This window comes from Cuculus canorus, chromosome 4, assembly GCF_017976375.1.
Source record: "Cuculus canorus isolate bCucCan1 chromosome 4, bCucCan1.pri, whole genome shotgun sequence".
Taxonomy (NCBI): Eukaryota; Metazoa; Chordata; class Aves; order Cuculiformes; family Cuculidae; genus Cuculus; species Cuculus canorus.
This window is the reverse complement of record NC_071404.1, coordinates 9358048-9379485: the sequence shown is the minus strand read 5'-3', so window position 1 is coordinate 9379485 and position 21438 is coordinate 9358048.

The window sequence follows — 21438 nt, the reverse complement described above, 5'->3', positions numbered from 1 at the left end:
GTGAATACATGTATTTTGACTCAGGCTAACTCCTAAAGTCCAACACTTAATGTGAGCCATAATAAAACCCCAGAGCTGTGTTTTATTAAGTACTCTTAATACATGCGGCTTCACTAACCTGGTTTTATAGCAAGCAAAGATAAGTCTAGCCTGAGAATGTTCTCCTTGTGGGATAAAACTGAGATTCAAGGGGCAAGAGGATGCCCTGTTTGGAGGAAAACATCTTTATTTTCTTTGGGTGGCAAATACAAAAATATAAACCATCTGCTCCTGAGAGGAAAGGCAGAATACAGGGCTGCAAGCAAGTGCCAGGGTTAGCCATGTTCAAAATCAGGGCCTTTTGGGTGAACTGGCAAAAAATAAGTATTCCCTAGTTCATGCATCTAGACGAAGACACAGAAGGACAGAATTAATTAGTAAAAGGTATTAACTGTGGAAAATGGCTAAGTTGAGTATTGAAGGTCTGAGTGTGAATACTTTGTTAACCTGCTCTAAGATGTCCTGCACTTCAGGGTTGGGCTGAACCACACAGAGACCCAAAGACGCCCACAATGTTGGAACAGCTGCATCTTAACTCTTATTCTTAAGTTTACTTGAATAAATACCACTAGGGCTGAGACCTATCATAAAGGGCTTTAGAAAGCTGACAAAGTAACAAAGACACCTCACAAAATAGCTCTCAGGCTGAATGCTAGGCTAATATTCTCTAATCCCAAAGGACTTTTCAAACAAACATATCCCCACAGAGGTCTGTTTACTCAACAACTGGCATTTGAAATAGGTATATTACCAAGATCCAACTTTCTGTGCCTCTGTTTATATTCTGAAAATCAATATCACAAGAAGAGTCTTTGGCTGCTATTATCCTTGTGACTTTACAATCCCTTCTCTCTCCATTCCCTCCTGAGATGTCTGTGAACAGCTAGGAATTAATAATGTCTTAATTGTCCATGTATATATAACTGCTAATATAAATACATAGTCAGAATGAAGACTTCAGGCTACAGAATGTCTTATTATTTAGGAACTATAATTATGAACTAAGGAGGTAAATTAAGTAAGATTTGCTTAGATTCTCAAACTTAAGATGGTATCAGATTGTTAATAGGAATAAAATAAATTTTACTTTGGTTTTAGCTTACGTTAGTTTACCTCTTCCCTGTGATTCTTGACATGCTTGTTGAATGGAAAAGAAAGATGATGAAAGTAAAATAAATAAATACTATCTTTCATTATATGACCTCTATACTGAATCTTGGAAGGCAAAGCAGTAAGTCCATAGATAAGCGTAAGAGAAATAACTGAGTCATCAGGTTCTTCTTTTCACTTTCCAGCCATTGCTCAAGAGTTCATCTCACACAGTTTTAGACATTTGAAACTTTGGGTTTGAGTCTACACTTGTCTATCTCTTTCTCTTTTGGCAGGACAGATCATCTCGGTGAGCAAGGGTGCACAAGACAAGGCAGTGTCCCAGTGCTGTGTCGCAGGAGCCCCCAGGGGACTTTGGCTCCTGATTCCTGCCACATGCTCCACAGAACATATTGTGGTCATACAGAGCTGAACATGTGTTTGTGTCTGATGATCAGCACCAACAAGGCACCTGCATGCATCTTCTGATCTTCTTAGCACAGTCATGTGGATATTATAATTGCCCTTTTTCTGAGGCAACACCACTGATGGTGGTACTCCACCAACCCATGTGCCAGCATGCACTTTTCTGCACCTCTTCCCACCTACCTCTCCTTTGGAAAGTACATAGATGCCAGCTGCTCAGCAATCAGGTGGTCTGCTTGAGACTTCCAGAACATGGCTTTTCTCCAACGTAAAAATTGTTTTTATAGGGAGTTTGTTTGTTTTGATTTGTCTTTCCCCAGGGATGTGTTTGAGCAACAAAACTCTTTGCAACCGTGCTATCCTCTATTATCTGTATCTTCTTGGCAGCAGGGTTCAAAGGAGCTTGCAGAGCTGGAAAGTATCACTATCCCTTGGTTTTGGTGAGTTTATGGAAAATGAAGAATGGAGATAACATCATTCAGCTCAAAAAGAGCATCCCCAGTACAGTATCAGTTATCCTGCAGAAACCAACAGCACAGAGTAGAAGAAAATCTCTTTACTAGTTCTGAAAGTCTGCTGAAAAGTCCTCATTCAAGCGATCTGAGTGTATGTCGCACAAACTGAACCCTTCAAACTAGTTCTATTCCAAATGACAACCCCACAAAGGAACAGTGTTCTTTTATGGTAGAGGAAGATCTGGTGTTATGTACATTTTCAATTAGTTTAAAGGCTAAATGAAGCCAAGGAAACATTTCAACTCTGTTGCAGTGTTGTTAAGAGTATGAGATGTCAAAATGACTCTGGCAGTTTACGTGGCCAAGCCCCTGTATATGTGATCTGAATGCAGCGGAAAGGAACGTGCCAGAGAGAATCAAGATAAGTCAAGGATGTCCCGATGCATTAGCTAAAGGGATGGGCTGTCTTACAGTTGAGCTCAGAGGCAAAAGGCAGCATGGCAAAAAGTGGTTGGAGTCACCCAGCCCTAAATCTTCAAGTCTTGAACACAAAGTTTGAAAGGCAGCAAACACATGAAGAACTACAGAACAAACCCATAGGTTTTCATTTGCTGACACCATTCTCTGTGGAGTCTGATGGCCCACAAGGCCATGCTGATAGAGTTGCGTACGTACTGGCAGATTCATTACATGCAAAAATATATTGTTCTGGACTTTCACTTCCAGAGTTGGAAAAGCTGTGTCTGTGGGACCATCAGGAGGTTAACCCCAAGAGCAGCCTAGTGTGGGGAACCAACAGCCGTATAAGCCATCTCTTCTTACTCTGGGTGGGTATATATAATTCCTTGTAACTCAAGATTATATACACATCTTCATAATATGTTCCTCATAATAGTGGGGACTCTGTGGCTGCTGGTATCATGGGGGATGAAAAAATTGCAAAAGTATTGTCCCTTCATGTTGTTCCAAGATGATGTTCCAAAAGCTAACAGGAGGGTGAGTTCTGTTGTGTCTCGTGGTTTCAAAGAGTCTGAAGTGAGGTTTTGATCTTCACTATATGGATTAGAAGAGTTCCCTGTAAATAAACAGTTCTTTGAAGACAGCGTCCTCTCAGTTCAATTTATACAGCCAATGTATACCGAGGGTGGGCCTGACTTCTCCTCTGGCAAGATTAGACTTCCTCTCAAAATGAAATGTTGATGGGATAATTTCTTGCAGATACAGACTGTCCAGTGCAAGGATTTAGCAAGTTAAATAATGCAAAGTACCTGGCACAAGTACAGAAGACAGAAGACCTCAAGTCAGATCACCCACTTTCTCCTCTGCCCCGAAGCAGCATTGGATACGTTAATGACAATAGTTTTTCTTAAAACTTCCTTTACATTGTTCAAGATTACAAAACCGTAAAATAGCAAGTGAATGTGCTGTGAAAATTCAAAGCTTCCTTGACGTTACAAAAATATCAAGAGTGGAAGTCAGATGCAGTTTTTGTCTATAACTTCCTAATGCAAATGCCATTTTGAAAATCACAGACTAAAAGAAGAAAAATTTGGTAAGGAAAAAAATAACTTATTTTTAATATTTTCTTCAGTAGTAACAAAAGGGAGAAAATAGTGCATAAGTAACAACTAATTATTTAATTTAAACCGGTAACATTCCCTAGAATGATACAAACCCAATGTTTAATTGAAAATAAATTATTTTTATATTTTTAAATTTCAGATTGAAACTTTATGTTTAATGTGTTATTGTTAAAAAAAAATCATTGTTTAATAACATTGTTTAATAAGTGGTAGCTGTTGTTAATATTTGCTTGCAGTCATGGAAACGACATATGTTTCTTCTTTTGGCACTGTAATGGCTTTATCAAGACTTTCAAACTACAGAGCTGCAGTGCTGAAAAAAAATGGAATTCAGCTGCTCTTGTGAGTCTTTTTTGCTATCTCTATAACAGGTCTAACATTCCTGTGCTTTAGAGAAGTTAAAGCATTGACATCTTTCCAATAATCCCTGAAAGTCAGTGAGTTCCCAGAGGAAAGGAGGTACATGTATCCTATATTGCAGGAGAGGTGGATCTCTCTCTTGGAGATGGATGGCAGTGAGGGCAGAGTGGGAGCAAGAGGTCACGCATTTTCTTAGAGTTGGAAAGACACAGAAAAGTCCCAGACTAACTTTGAAGTGCTCAGGATCCAGAAGATGAAAAGAGCTGTTCCGACAAGCATCATCTCACTGGTGGGTACTCCTTTAGTAAGCGTGGGAAATACCGGAATATTTACAAAGTGACTGAAACACTGAGTGGGTCAAAGACCATTAGAGGTGGTAGAGAACTTGGTGGTAGATGTGGAGAGGGACAACTTGGAAGAAAACTTTTTAATTTTTGCTGAAGAAAAGGTAGGGGAGGCTTTTGTGTTTTCCTTCTGCGTTGTGCACCCCAAAGGGGCATTCCACTTCTTGGAGGAAAGTCCAGACTAGCAGGATTTAAGACTAGTCATTGTTAATCCACCACTGAGGTGATTCATCTCAGTCTATTGCTGTATTTTGAACTTCATGAAGAGAGTTGTTTTGGCTAACACCAAGGGGCTGGACAATTTGTTTGTGCAGTTATTACAGGGTGATCATCAACAGAACAAATGTTAGCTTTATGGTTAAGGTCCATATTCCTTAATGGAGCCTGGACACCTTCTAATTGGGATTTTTGTGATACCAGCTTCCGTCCAGAGGTTACTATGAAGAACAGTTTGCTATAGGCTTTAATAGTCATAGTCATCAGTAATTGTAATCAGTAGTTGTCACATAGTCGTCAGTAATTGTCAGTGTGAACAATCTGCATGATATGGCACACAATCTGTTGCAGCAGGTAGAAGAAAATTCAGATGGGGCAACAGAAATCCTCAGTCTTCAGGCCATGGCACCACACCAAGCTCCTGCTTTTGACACACAAAACTACTCCCAAGCCTGTCTTGAGGCAATAGTTTGCCTGTGTGGCAGCTTTCCAGCCACATCCTAGCAGGTTACATCATACTCTTGGGATATCCCTTCAAGGATAGTGCAGATATACTCAAAGATACTGATGTAGATGCAGTGGCAGGCAGCTGAAGCAAAGCTACAAAGCCCATTTCATCCATCAGGGGGTTTGCTGGCAGCTCCTGGTGTGCAGCTCTCCTCCTGCTATCACTGCGAGCAGGGAGCGATACCCCCCTACCATACCTCATCCTGCTTTTTCAGGCAGAACTGAACAGAGTAGGCAATGTGATTTGTCCAAGGCCACCCAGAATGAGCACAGAACTTGGACTGGGATCCATGTCTTCTCGCTCCCAAGTCTAAGGTTATGGGGGGGATGGGAGGGTGGCTTATTTTTTTATAGAACAAGACCTTCCTTCCTGTAGTTTGCTGAGTACCCTGGCACCGGTCATAGCGAACACTCCTGGCTTTGGCTCTATACAAGAATGAACTGGGCACAATTTCCAAGCGATCCAAGGGCCGTCTGCTGGGACACAGGGAGAAAGGCTTCCAATCCAAACAAAGTAGGGAAAGCATTATGCAAAGTTGCTTCTCCACCCGCTTCCTTCCCACTCATTCTCTTTGCATCGCGTTGACAGAGGCTGTTTCTCCTGGCTGTGGCCTGGCTGCTGGTACACCCTCTGCAGGGACTTCTGCAGCCCCCGGGGGTAGAAGCACTGTTTCATCTAGAGAGGTTCAGGATTTCATAAACTGGCTTCTTTTCACATGGGTATGAAATCCAGCTTTCTCTTATATTTTCCATAAAGGAAACCTTCTCCACCCCATTCAAATAAATAAATAAATAGATAGATAAAGAAATAAATGTATTTTTCTGGGACAATTCCAAATGATTTGTTTCAAGATTATGGATATTTGTTTTCTTTTAGATACTGAGGGTTTCTATGGGGTCTGTATGTGGCTGAAGGAGTTGAAGGATGTGTGCAACTTTCACCTGCAGACACCTGCCCCAGTACTTCTCTACCTGCCATGTGGTGAGAATGCTATGGCCAGCTTCTTAACAAAGGAAAGAGAAAATTTTAATCTAAAGTTATATCAAAAAGAAAAGCAAATCAGATTTAATTTCAAAAAGTCAAAATAGCACATTTTGACACTATCAGATTTTATCTTCTCTTTTTCATATTACTGTGCAAAATTTTTCAGCTGAGATGACAATGAAATCTCTGAAAGGAAAGACCTCCATCAAAGCTTTTCCAAGTACCTCCACAGGAGATGTTTAATTTACTAAAGAAGTCCTTTTTCTAATGGATTAAATACAATTATCTTGATTTTTAAAATGCAGTTCAGCAGAGGTGGACTAGGGAAAAGGCACTACTCCAGGTTCATACTCTCCTGAATCTGATCCATTGCAATTTTGCCATTTGTTCTGTTCTATTAAGTGGTGTCCCTTGGCACAGCTAGTTTTTCCTGTGAGAAACCAGCAGAAACACTTTGTGCAAGAGCCTGTTTATGGCAGATAACACCAAGCTAACAAAGAAATACCTGTGTGCTGCATGAGAGCAACACAGCTCATCCCTTAGCAGCGCTGCAGTTTCTCTTGGCAGAGCGCAGCCAGAGGTTCTGCTCTGCTTTTCCAATGGCTTTTTTCTTTTTTTTTTTGGAAGTCAGACACCATGAATCACTAGAAATACCAGGGACCTGAGATGTACAGAAGATATTTGACTTTTTGTGAGAGCTGTGCACCTGGCCTCAAAAAGCAGTCCCTCCTCCAGGGTTTGAAAATTGGCATCAAAAGAGCACACCACTGTAAATTATGAGCCACTCTGGAAACCTCACCCAGTTCTGCAGAAAATGAGAAAACCTTCTACTGGAAGTTAAAAGAACAATCCGTAACTGGTTTTAACAGCTACTGTGTGTCCCCGCTGTACTAAGTTATTTAACCTGAGACTAAGTTTCTTCCCAGGCTTCTAGCCCAACATGGCATGTTTTCTCTGCTGGAGATTCAATTCTTGTACATCATGTAGTAAATATAAAAAAAGAGGTTTACAGCCCAGTGAATAGAGAAATCTCTTTCCAGGTCAATGCAAGAAATTATAGAGTATTGGAAAGCCCTAGTTTTATCTCCTGCCAAAGGACGGATTAAGCTACAATGATTCCCAGGCCCAGGGTCTTTTTTTTTTTCCTTTGCCTCTGCTTTCTTTGAGTGCAAATTGACAGAGACGAGTTCTCACTCCAAACAGCTGTCTGTTATTTGAATGGAGTCAGTTCCTAATCCCACACATGACTGCCATCAGAGGCTGCTGTAGTGGAAATGTTTCTAGTATCAAAACAAAGCCTCTGGCACAAAGATCTGTTTGAGAGGGCTCTGTGCATAACCTCTGCTTTCAAATACTATCTTTTCTCTGAAGGCACTGCTCTGCTGGCTACCAAATCTGTCATTACCCATTTAATTAAGAAAAGATGCACTCTATTTTGCATAATTATAAAGAAGGAAAATCAATATATGAGGCCCAAATGAAAATCAGTTGTTGGAATCCTTCTATTTATTTTTTTCTTTTAATGTGTGTTTTCCCTCCCCCAATTTTCATTTGGAAATCAGAGCTTCAAGTGAAGTGGGCTGAAATAATGAATGAGATTGTTCTGAGAATTGTACTTCCCAAAGATCAGTTACTGGAAATGCTCATACCAACCATTAATACTAAAATGTCTGGAAGTTTAGGCAGAATAAACATTCCAGGTATTTCTCTACTTACTTGCCAATCCATACTTGTTTTTCAAGGTCATGCACTGCTGATCTGTGCAACATTTAACTCCAAATATTGCCACCTTTCCTTGCCTCGAATTAGGGAGAAATATCCCAACAAGTGCAGTAATGCCACCCAGTTCAGGATGTCGTGGAAGAGCTGAGTTCTCTTACTATTCCCACTGACAATTTCATTCCCGAATTTTGGCGGAGGACCTCCTCTACTTACCTCATTCTCTACGTGTAAGACCGTGACAGCAACACTTCTCTTGTTAAAAAGGCCTGGCAGGAACGGCTTCACACTATGTGTTTGTACAGCAGTGAGGATGCCACGTCTTGTCTTGGCCACCCTTACACCAAGAAGATTTGTCACTGAGTTACAAACACACAGAAGGAGACTGACCTTTCATTAGTGCTGCAGAAGACCAGCATGACACGTTTCTGAATAGATGCTGAAACCAGCACTGAACTGGTCAAGTTTAAATATCCAAACCTGCACATTTTCAGTTAGGAGAAGGGATCAAAATTATTTCTTCAGCTCACAGAGCAACGTTCAGGGTACTCAAAATACTTGCTAAGAACTTCACAGAGACTCCAGATCAGGATTAGGGACAAGTACATGAGTGGGCTCCAAATATGAGGCTGACATTTCTGCTAAAAATCACAGAAACAGGAAATAATACATCCTTCACTGCCAGAACAACTCAGGTGGGCTGCAGTGCCGTCACCTTCCTCGGAACATCCTTCACATTGAAATACAGCAGTGAGTACCACCAGTCTCACTGCAAGAGTTGCTTTGGTTCAGAGCGAGTCAGGAAGATCTTCTCTATAGCCTCTCTCTGCTCTGTTTTAGCTGTGGTCCTTAAAAGATCAAGAAGATGTAGAGCAAAAACAAATGGCAGTGAACAGTTTCTGTGGAGAGATATCCAAATTTTTCTTGGGGGAAAAAAGGAGGTTATCTAGTTTTGGGGATGTTGTTTCTTTTTATGAGTGGCTTCTTGTCTGGATGGCAGAATTTTAGGAATGAAAAGGATTGCTTCCCATGTATTCTGGATCCTTCTGAGCACAGCCAGGCAGGGTGAAGTGGGATGCAACAACCACCTCCAGGGAAAGACACTGCTGACTGTAAAGTGCTGAGCTCTGGGAATGCCTCAATTTTCATGGGCAACTGAAACTGAGTGGTGGATTCCCCAGGACATCCCACAAAGCTGCATGTCATCTTTGCAGTATCAGAGGCTGAGGAGAGGACAAGAAAAAGCAAATTTCATCTCCTAGCCTAGTGTTGTATCGAAGAGCTCTGAGGACAGAAAGGTGGGAGGTTGGGAGAATTTTCAGGGATGGAAGGGGTTGGGATAGGAGCAGTATCACAGTGAAGGAGGCAAGCAACTATGCTGAAGACAGGAACTGCAAGGAAATAGAGACCTGTGATGAGAATGTGGTACATGAATTGGCAAAACATGCACAGTGGGAAGTGCTGGAGCTTGATGGGCTTTGACAGCGCTAGCGCAGCCCCTACAAAGGCACATCGAGCGCTTTAGGTAATGAAAAGCTCAGTGCCGAAGCATGTCTGTCTAATTAATTACTGCATTTGGCACAGTAATCCCTCTCAAATTGACTTCATGCTCAGTTCAAGAAGCACTGGAAACTCTGGCAGGCTTAGCTCGCCCCGCCTGTCGTTGAATTGGGACACTGAGGTGCCTGGCTGGCTCTTCCTGCCTGCCAGGGATGGAAAGCGGTTGGTGCCAGTCATATCTCCATAAGGAAAGGGATGGTCTAATAAAGTGAAGAGCGTGAAGAGACAGCTCAGAGAGGTCAGTCAGCAGACGTGGCCTCCGGCAAAGACAGTGGCTCACTGCTGTGGAACACTCTTGATTTAAAAGTGATGTTCCCTTCCTTCCTTCATCACAAACCCACCAACCTCCTGTTTTTCTTAACATGTCTCTGACAGGGGAGCACCAATAAGTTTTCAATCCAGACTGAAAAGCCGCTGTCAGAAGCCCAACAATAGCTAATGAAGAACAGTTTGGATCAGTCCCTTGAGAGGCTCCTGCAAGAGGTGGCAGTTGGATAAGAACCACAGGCACCATCTGTGAGATGTGGTTTTTGTCTGTCATGGAGATGAACGGGAAGCAGTGTGGGGACAGATTTGGATGATGGGCTCCAGAGTCTGTCCTTGGGCCAAGCCATCAATTGCACCAACCCACTGATCTGTGGTGTAAGTTCAAGGAGAAAGCCCCTCAGGGATAGCAGGATGCAAAAGGTAGAAGAGTTAGGGGACCGGTGTCTTCTGCGCAGCCTAAGCTGTGGTTTTATGTAAAGGCAGAGAGGCAATAAAACCAGAAATATTTGTTTGATTGTAAATTCATTTAGGTGAACAGAAAGTCCCTTTTTTAATGCTGAAATAACTGATCATCTTGGAGACAGGATCTATCCTGTTTTCAAAACTCCCCGTCTGACTCCAGTCCAACACTACTAACACCTTTGCTTCAGAGCTGGGGAATTTGCTCAGATCTCTGTCTTGTGTCAACTGAGATGGGACCTGAGGGTGGGCCAAGGCAGACTGAGAAGTTCCCATCACCTTCTGCAACTCGGTTGTTCTCCTCTGCTTCTGCCCCAGCACTCACTGCCCCCTCATGGGGTGGGACCACTGTTTGGCCATGCACCACAGCACCAGGGGTAAAAAAACTGTAGCTTTTTTTCTGAAAGGATGTCTTTAACCTCATTTCAAGGACTTGCAGCATCTGCCCACAGCTGTCTGTCCTGACACACTAGGAGAAGCAGTTAATAGTAGCACATGGGCAGGAATGAGTGGGATTGCTGGGAAACGAGGACAACTCAGGACAACCTCTCCACGAAACCTAACGTTTTATAAAACTGTCCATTTTCTTTGACTTAAGGGAATCTCCATCTTCCTTTGTAAAGTGCAAATAAAACCCTTCTACTTTTTGACAGTTTTTGTCTGGATAGAGGTATTGATGTCTGTCAATGGAAGATATTCAATTGCCTCAGATAGGTCACATCATCTGAAAAAGTTTATTTATATGTGTGTTTTCTCACAGTTTAGGACAAGGTGATAATGGTACAAGGTAATTTTGGGGACAAGGTAATGGGAGAGAGTCCTCTGATAACGGAAATTTCAGACTTTAGCTGATAACACAGCCGTAGAAATGGGACATTATCTCTTACAAACGCTTTTTTAACCAACAGGAACTTTTTCTTTGCAAGTAGGCAGCAATGTTCACTATGACAGTTCATTTTGGGAGTAAGCTTGGGAGGTTTTAATTTTTAAAATTTTTCAGGATTTTGGGGAGATTTTATTTCAAAAACAGCAAAAAGGTTTGAAGAAGATATTTAAATGAAAAAGTGCTTTTGGACCTTTCCCCAATTCCTCCTCTAGACAAGACCTACCTTAGTTTTCAGATCAGAAACTGAATGGGGTTTTGTATCACTTAGAAGAACAGAAAATGGTGAAAGTCTGTTTGCAGAGGGAGTAGGCAGAGAAAAGCAGACTATAGTGTTTGAAATCTAAATTTCACCATTGTAAGACAGTGCAGAAGCATGCCCTATTCATCCAAGCCATAGACAGAAAGATTAGCTTATATTTTTATTTCCTGCCCATGCAGCTTTGGTAGCCTGTAAACCTCTACAGATTATGTTCAAAATGGTTGTAATTCATATGCAGGTCAGTTTGTGGAGGCTCAATCTGCCATGGTTTTGGAGATTTTTGCCTTTGTTTGGCCTTGCCAGTAACAGATATGCGGAGATGGAAGGGATAACATGAAATACTTTCAGCAAATGTTTTCGTTAATGCACATCCCACAAGCCACGAATGCTCCAGGAGACTGTTGCCAAGGGTTGCTTAAACGTCTTTTCTGAGAAACAGCCCGTCTTCATCATCATCCTGGTCCATCACAGACAAATGAAAGGTTAGTGTGGTCTGGGAGACACCATGCTCCTGAGGGCATGGAGAGGAAGGAAGATGAAGAACTGGAGATTGCTGGCTGGGTCCTTGGGTGTTCATGCATGGAGGGGTGGAAGGACCCCACTCGTTTCTGGACATGCAGTTTGTGTGCACACACAGAGACACACATGTGGGAGGCTGCCAGCAGGGACGTGTGGGAAAGCAGGTTTCTGCTGCAGGATCCCTCAGATAAGGATGTCCTGGCTTTACTTTCCCCCACAACTATCAATTTGCTTCTCAGCCACAAGCCTCTCCCTTGCTTTCCCCTCTTTGAAACAAAAGGTCCATTCACGGAATGCCAAAGTGCAACTGGATAAAAACGAAAAAAAGCCATCATCTTTCCCTCTCTCGTCTTAGGGTGTCTGAAAGGGCATGTTCAGCAGGCAAAAAAACTTGCTGACTTTAAACTCTGCTGGAGAAGGCAATTTGAAACCAACAAAAATAATTGTCACTGTGTTTAGCCAGAGTCAATAAAAGCACCAAGGGCCTGGCATTGTCAAACCCAGGAGAAAATAAATTACTAGTTCATGAGCAATCCCTTCAGTGTATCATGAAAAGAAGTTTTCTCTCGTTTCTCCTCAGAAGAAAATATTATGGGTAGGGAGAGGGAGAGTTAAGAGAGGGGGGAGCCTGGCAACCTATATTTCATGTTTAATGATATTGTTTTAGTGGTGAGCAATAAACTGTGGGGTCTTGATTGATGGCATGCGAAAGAATAAATAAAAGCACTGCTTACATTGATTGCATGCTGGATCACATAGTAAATAAGAAGTAAAGTCTTATCTGCAGGGACAGGCAAAAAAATTGCAAAGCAATGGAGTGACATGATTAATCTTTACCGAAATGCCTATGATTTTGGATGCCAAGCCTGAGACACAAACAAGGGGCCTGATTTCAAGCCCCTCAGCACAAAGAGCTCAGCACAGCCTCCGAATTGCTAGCATGTTTTAGCTGTGAAAAATGAAGATGCCTAGTGCTACACCTATAGAGGACCAGACTCGTAGTGCTGTGTCTCCATAACTATGCTTCGTTTTACTCCCTAGCTCTGTCAATCCGCCTAATGGCATTACCCCTGCCCCTTGCAAATCTTGCCTTACATAAAGCCACCAGCCACTTTTGAGAAACGAAGCCAAAACCAGAGTTCTAATAGTTTCAAGAGAGAATGAGTGAAAAATCATGTCCAAGTGATCAGTTATTGGATATTTTAATAAAATTAAACAGAAAATGGTAGAATATAGAGAAAAAAATACAGGCAGAAAATAAACAGTGCTATTTGTGGTTCCTTTTCTGTATTGTTTACCCTTACTCTGATAACCTGCTTCAATTTTTGGCCTTTCTTGTCTTAACAATGTTAAGTGCGTGAAATGAAGGACTTAACATCTTTAATCCAAAGTGAAGTCCTGGATGATGTTAGACACCCATGCAGACCTTAGACATGCACGGTATTTGTGGGTTCACCTCTGAATGTCCAGCTCAGTGCATGAAAGCCATCTTCTTTATGAAGGACATCTCCCCAATGATATTTACCTGTGCCATCTTTTAATTGCCGTAAGGCAAAAATGCTCATTCAGCCCAGAGTGATCTAGAGGGCATGAAGGCAGCAGCTAACATAGAGAGCTGAGGAGCCCTGGAGGAAAATGGGCAGCACAGCACAGAAGAGGTGGAGTTGGAATGAGGCAGCCAGGGACCATTTCATCTTTGGAAACATCCAAAAGAATAGAAAGTGCTGGCCAGCAAGTAGGGAAGGGAGATGGGTTTGTGTGTCACTTTGGTCCATCTGCCATGGAGACCTTGGTACCAAGAAGGGAGGAATACCCCCATCAAAAAAACAGGGGTAGACATAACATCTTCCCTCTCGTCGAACAAGAGGCCTATGTTGCTTTGACAAGGTGGCCACCATTTGCACCCTTGGGGCTGGATCTCTTCAATCATCTTTTGAAGAAGATTGAACCAAAAAGCAGGTTGTTTTTCCCTTGTTCACATCTGCCATTCCTTGGCTAACAACCCAGCTGAGTTTCACAAAGGCAGAATGAGTTTTCACGGAGAAAAGCGAAAGCCTGAACACACAGCTGCTCGGCACTGGAAAATACCCGCTGCTGTATGCAAAGCCTTGTACCGTGTTTTTAATTAGATGTGACAGCTCAGGGTTCAAGCATGTGAGGAATTCCAGGCTGGATGAAAAGGGACTGGGCAGAGATCAATAGGGATAAAGAGGTAGCGATAAGGAGAAGGACCTGCTTAATCTTGTTTTTATCTCTGTTTATTTATCCTCTGTCAGCAGTGCTCTCCTGATCAAACACACAAGCATGTAGAATCCAGCGCACTTACTCCTTATGACATGACAATAACAACAGAGCCAGCGCTCACATCCCTGTCCACCTTGTCCTTTGGCAAACAGGGTTTTCTGCTGGCTGACATGCAGCCATTGCTACCCACGTTTGCTCTCTGGCGCTCATCAGCTTGTCAAGGCACTCAACTCTGGCGTGTCTCCTTTCCCTCCCCTTGCAGCTGATAGTGAGTGTCTCTCCTCTTCCACACCTTCACACTTGACAACTTGCATAAAGGCTGGGCTGGAAATCAGTAAGGCGAGCCCATGAGGTGCTGGAGAACGGAGGTGCTTGGCCCTTGCCTCCTGCCACCTCAAGGAGCCTTGGTCTTCTCAAGCTATTTCTACCCCACATCTCATTTTATATTTTAAGGTGTAGAATCACAGTTTGCATTGCCCTTCAGAAATGGGACTCTGCAGACAAGAGGGCAATGGTCCGGGGACCTCAATGGGACAGCAGTGCATGTAAGTCAAGACAGGAAAGGCCATTCATTCATTAAACCTCCTTGTCATGTTTTAGTGGGAATTTCATCTCTGATTTACACCCTTTCTAATGGCTTTGCTGTATGTCAACTCCAAATTTGAGGCCAAATTTATTTCTCTGCTCTTCGGGGTTTCACCAGCCCGTTTATACAAAGCCGGAGTGCTGGGCAGCCTTTTCAGTAAAGTAACTTGTAGGAAAATATGCCTAGGATTTTCATGAGATGTGGAGCCCAATATTCCTGTCTGTACCACGGCCCTTTACACTTCCTGAATACACAATCAAACTAAGCCCCAGGTCAGTTGCTTGATTTAGAGCAGCTGAGAGTATAGCTGGATTTTTGGAGAGCACACGTTGTGACTCCAGAGGAGAAACCGGTCTCTAAAGTAAAGAATATATGGCAGCCCATACTAAGCCATATATTCTATGGGCTATTTCCAAGCCTCCAGGCTTGTTGAATAAATTTAATTCAAGCAGGACTATTTTAATGTATCATTGCTCCTATTTCCAGCATGATTTATCTCTCAAAAGTGTAACGTGCCTTGTCTTCCATGTAAGGCTTTTCTACTGAAGATTGCACGAGCTGAAATATTTCCAGCACTCTTAGCCTCTAGCAATCTCTACCTGCAAATCAGCAAGGTCTATAAGGCACCAGAAAATATTAATTATCATAACTGCTATCTCATCATAGGTTTAACTTCCAGTCAGGGTGAATGTAAAGAGGAGATGTTGATGGCATATTTAAGCACATTCAGGGCAGCCAGATCTAGTGGGGTGTCCCTGCCTGTGGCAGGGGGGTTGGAACTAGATGATCTTTAAGGTTTCTTCCAACCCTAACTATTCTATGATTCATTGAAATAAGTATCATAGTCAGTTTACACCGTTGCTGTAGTCAGCAGAAGTTACCCAGAAAGTGACCTGGTTTGTCTTGCATCTTCTGGTGCTGCCTCATTCTTTCTGCTGTTTAAAGAGGACACCTTGAGTGATAGTGTCCCTTGCTTAAATAACTACACTTGTAACAGAGGACACTTTTACAAAGGACTTGTTAACCCCCTCAGCACCTTTGAGATAAACAAAGGCTACAAGATGTCCTATAGCAAGAAAGAAATGCTCTTTGCTTTACGCATTTCCCAGTGTCCACTGGTGACGGAGGGTGTCTGAGGTGGGGCAGCCAGGACGTTGTTTATCCATCCAAGGTGGTTTGAGAAAATATGTTAGGATCACTAGGCAACAAACAGCAGCATGTTTGAGCAACAGAAAGCTCCAAAGGTTGCTTTCATAGAGGAGGCTTGCAGCTGACCCAGCTGTAACTCTTGTGTTGTTATCCAGGACTGCCCCTGTGTCAGCTCTATTAGCACAACTACTGCACTGCAAACTCCACCACTAGCCCTCACCTTCCTCCTCAGAAAGCAAAAGGCTGTGGGACTTCTGAGGTCTCCGTATGCATCTCCTCACGTAAGTCCTGCACATGAAGTCATACTGCCTCTTACTGCAGCCCTTCCAGACAAGCCCACTAAGCGTTAAGGTACACCATTCTCTGCAGGGTCACCACAGTTTGATGGGAGGAATAGTGACAAGGCTTGGCTCTAGACCATCAACTGCAGGCAGATTGCAAATCCTCATCCCCTTTGTGGGCACAGAGACAAGCTGCTGCAGCAATCTCCTGAGGCTGTCTCAGTAAGAACTTCCCTAAGAAGAGTATATGGAAAAAAAAAAGATGTCTGGGACACGTACATCTCCAGAAAGAGATTAAAGCTTCCTTGTTTGACATACCTCCAAATATTCTCCAAGCAATGGGAGGTAAAAATCTTCAAATTACCAATTGTTTTTCACAAGTTTCTTGTTAACAGGCTTTGGGTTTTTTAATGGTGTGTTCACACCAGGAAGAAAATCCATGTATCCCCTTCTAATCCTTCCCTAAACCTCACCCTTATCATGACCCTTGTCATGCCCCCGTGCAACTATCAGGGAGCTGTTGACCACTCCTTATCATATCATACATAGTTATCTTAACACCACCTTGCTCCTCTTTGTCTAATTAGCTATCTCCACCTCCTGCAGGTAGGCACAAGAATATGATTGCTTAGATACTGCCCTGACACAGATAGTGATTGATAAATATTTTAAGTGTATTTGGGGCTTGCAGTGACCGCAGTCATGAACAGGGTGAGAACTATCATACCAACCTGATGAGCTTCCTGGGATCCGTATGCACTTGGGAGGAGCTGGGGAATTTAGACTGGGACTATCCCTTACCAAGCTACTATTCTTTTCATCCAAAAAAAATTCAGATTAATTAATTTTTAGTATTATTTCGCTCTGATTGGAAGAGAAATATGAGAACCAGACATGACATTGAACCCCCAGTCACAACATGAGATCTAGTCTGTATCTGCCTGCATTCTGAGGATACTTGCATCCAGAGTCACCAGTTAAAAAACAGAGATGCAAGTTGTGAAATATGGTTATGAGATCAGGTTTAGAGCCAGAACTCTCAGTATATTCAGATCCAAAATAAGCAGAACAGGGAGTTATGCTGCTTTTGGTATTTTCAAAATCAAGAGAAACCAGAAAATAAAAAGGAGAGTTAGAATGAAGGAAAGGGAAATGGAAAAATGAGAGTGGGGAAATCCTTACTACATCCTGAAGAAGGAAAGGAAAAGCACTTTATTAAATGCTAAGGGTATATTAATATTTGGCTGAATGTTTCTGTATTGTTCCTTTGTTCAATCTTGCTATTTCTCAATCTGCTAAAGAAATATATCTATTCTGTAAGTGTAAGGTGCCACAAGAAACGCCTGCCAACTATTTTTTCTCTAACTGGTAGCCAGAGTCTGGGGCCCTGTTAGCATTTTCTCCTTACTTGGTCCTCGTCCGTGGCTAATACCTATGAAAGTGTCAAGCAAGAAAAGCATGGACTATTTCTTCTCCTCATACACTGGCATTTCTGGTCCCAGATGCTCCATGGCCAGTTCTATTTTCTGATCTGGCATAATTTCTAATGCCTTCGCCAGTCTGAAGCAGGCAACAGCCTTTCATTATAGGCAAGAGATGGTACAGTATGTTCAGCACAGAAGAGGCAAGGGTGTACATGACCGTCTCTCCCATGGAACTAGAGCCAAACTAGGACTAAGGACGTCTTTTGAGAAGTATGTTTGTATTACTAATGAACCTTTAAAAGAAAGGACTATTCTGTCCTGTTTTTTCTACTGAATTTAGCCTGCCTTGCATTGCACAGGCTTGATGAGCATGGAGGTAGGGTGCTTGCTTTGCATCCAGTTGCATGAAAGCACCCACAGGCAGGAGGAGCCTGGCGCTCCGCAGCTGCATTTCGCTTTTGGAGAACTCATTTCCTTGTTTTCCTGGGAGGTCATGCTCATTTCGCCGCTCACCTGTGTAAATGGAGGAAGGGATTTTGTTGGTTTGGGTTTTTTTAAAGACTACTCTACTCACCTGATGCCCTCAATGAACACAGAGTTTTATCAGCTAGTTCCTGAGGGTCAGACATACTGATTGCCCTTCAAGACTGAATTCACCTGCATCAATCAAAATGCCTCCACACACAGCCATGGTTACCACACTAGAAAGGGAGTGTCCATGTTCACACTTGTGCGGATGGTCCATAGATGGTCCATAGATGCTCCCATATGGGAATAGTGAGAAGCTGATGCATGAATCTGGTGTCTTCATTTTAACACCTACCAGAAGCATCCTAAAACAAGTGTACTTATATAAATATGCTGAAGTTTCTCCAGGATAAAGCAGAGTGGAAAGTATTAACTTTCTTTCGTAGACTTATACGGGTACTGTGAAGACTAACTCTATTGTAAAACACCTCAAATTAAACTGGTTTGGAATTTAGGAGACCTGGTTCTTCAATAGTCACTGTCTTCCTACCATGTACATCTAGGACTGTTCCTCCAAGATAGGTTCCCCCAAGTCCAGCTCCTAGACTTGGCAAGTGCACTGTCTGGTGCTCCTTGGACAGAAATAGTGACCCTAGGGCAGAAATTTCTCATGAGGAGGGGTATCAATATAATTTTAAGATGTGACATATCTTACTAAGCATGGTTCACATGCTGTCATGTAGACTTTTTTTAAAGATGCTCCAGATGTATCCACGAACCATAAATTAAGCCAAGGATGTGTAAGTAGCTCATTAGGCATAGGCATTTCTAACGCAGACACCTAAGGGAAAGTAAGATTCTTCCTACCTCCTAAGCCCATCACTGTTACAGTGATTAAATATCTGATGATATTCTGATTTAAACTTTCTGAGGTAATGTAGTGTTTGTAGATGTGTTCTGTATCTATTTAGCATCAGCACTTGACAGGGATCAGATATTTATGGCAGGATGCTACAAACACATTACAGACTATATAAAGAAGAACTAAAATGTTGTTCATTTCCATGTTTTTTTTTTTTTTAAATTACTTGCTTTATTTTCTCGTAGCTTTATGGTCAGTGAAATACCTTTGCTTTCTCTTGTCCTGTCTCTGAAACTGAAGGTAATACTTGGAAATACTGAAATTGAGGGGCCAAGCTGCCCAGACATGTAATGTGGGCATAGCACTCTGATAGCAGTGGAGCCTCAGCAAGCAGATTGATCTTGAGAAAGTGAACTGCAACAGGGTGAGTTTAAGAACTTTACAATAAAGATAAGGAAGGATCTGCACATTATTCAATAAATCTCAAATGCCTGTGATCCAGATAGTCCCTTTGCTCTTTTACTGATGTGCTATCATTAACAGAGATGTGTAGCCCATCAGTAAATCAACCTAAATACTTTGTTATAATAGTCCTCATTACAGAACATTGATAGATTAACTGTGCTCCATTTCAGTTTATGAGCAAAGCTCTTTGCTCTCTCTGGCAGTGTGATTAATGTGAGGTTCACATACTTAACATTAGAGACCAGTATTTATGGCCTTAAAAACATCAAGAAAAAAGCAAAATGTCTGCTGTGACAGCATATATAGTACAAGTGTCAAATCTTATCAAGGATCCTCTCATCCATTATAGCTTCAAGAGGTGCTATCACTTACCAAGCTGACCTGGCAGACCTCGGGCCTCATTGTAACATTCTTTGTACGGTAATCCAGTTACAAGCAAAACGCAGGCTAAGTGAGACATAGCTTAACACTTTCACATACTCAGTAAAATCATTACTGGGAAAAAAATCATCAGCAAGTCAGCCAAAGTCATTCTTCTCCAAGGAGGAAGGATGGAGTCAAACTTAGCCAAATGAAGTGATTTTCTCCCTCCCTTGCTGTACAAATTCTGAGCAGTGATGCCACCACTGATGTGTAGATGGTGCAGATTTCGGGGTGGACCATAGGGTAAGTTTGAGGCATGGGCCAGGCCAAGACATCACACCAACCTTTGCAATGATTAGAGTTGTTTTTAGTGATGTTATTCTTCATTCAAGTGGGTTGAAATTTAGCAGAGGCTTGCAAGAGAGTTACAATGGGGTTATCTGCAATGCAGCTTGAAATTGTCAAGCAACACAATCCTCATTTATGATGAACTAATTTCTTTTGTGGGCCTTAGAACACGAAATCTTGATTGAGGGAAACAGATCAAATAATCTCAAGTTTGGACATCCTGTAACAAAGTCAGTTTTCTCAAAATGACCTGGATTACCCTCCACCTCCCACACATCACAAAACTGCCTGTAACAGGCATGATATTCTTGAGAAGCTGTACAGCTCAGTGGTTGCCATCACAACATGTTTCACAGATGAGCTCAGAGACAACTTGACTGGGTTGATTTATTAATATGTCTCTATAATACGACAGGTGTTACCTAGCGACTAATACTGACCCTATTCAAGATAACAGTTAAGCACTTGGAGGCATTTATACATGCACATAATCACAGCTACAGCTTGCTGTTATTGACTTCAAGGAGACACCAACACGCAGTCAGTGTCATGCACATGCTTAAGTACTTTCATGAATCAGGGCCATTATTTGATTAAACTACTTGTATTTGTGAAAATATTGACAGATTACGAAAGCTTCATTGACCTAAGGTTGAGTGATCCTTTGTCCACAAATGTGAAGGTCTACCATTTAGCTTTCACCTATTGTCTGAACTGGTTCAAAAGACACGTCTCTCGTGTGCTGAAGGTAATTGCAAAGAGCTCCAGTGTGATTTGATTTCAGTGTACATTTCAGTGGGTTTAAGGCACACAATGACAGGGTGCTTCAGGGACTGTCATTTCTGGACATGTTTTGCCATGTCTAAACCCAAAGAAACTATGTGTGGGATCAGGTTATGAAACAATAAGGTAGAAACAAAGGATAAGACTAAATTTGGAGGGAAATGGAGTTGCACTGAAAGATCCAACCAGCTTTATCCACAGGCCTGTGCGCAAAGTAAACAAGCTGTTTCTCAAAGGGAATACATTAACTGGCATAAGAATATACTACCCAGCATCCATCCAACAGTAGATCCCATGCAAGAGCCTGCAGACAGTGTTTTTTCACATCACCCCCACAATTTGTGGGTTAAAATGCTGTTCACCACTAGCTGGGAAAAGGGTTTGGATGCTTTCTGGTTCAGAAAAGTTTCTTTTTCATGATAAATAGCTCTCAAATTCAGCTGTGAGTTGTAGTTAAATCACTGCCTCTAAACGCCTAGAGTCAATGGCAGCTTTCCTGAGCTGTGTGAAGACTGGCATTTACAAAATGTTTGCATTCTATATAAAGTGGAGGGCTTGCCCAGGAGCTCACATTTACCTAGAGATTTATTGGGCGAGAGGGCAGGCTTGTACCAGACTTGAAAGAGAACATGTTTCTTTGAGATAAATTCATTTTCATGTTTATTTATCTAGAGTAGAAAAACGGTCCTGCCTAGCAGAGCATGTGCTGAGCGTAATGAAAGACAAACGTCAGCTTTTGAAAGAAAACACCCATTCATCAAAGGACACGGAAGAACAACCAGCTTGTTCATT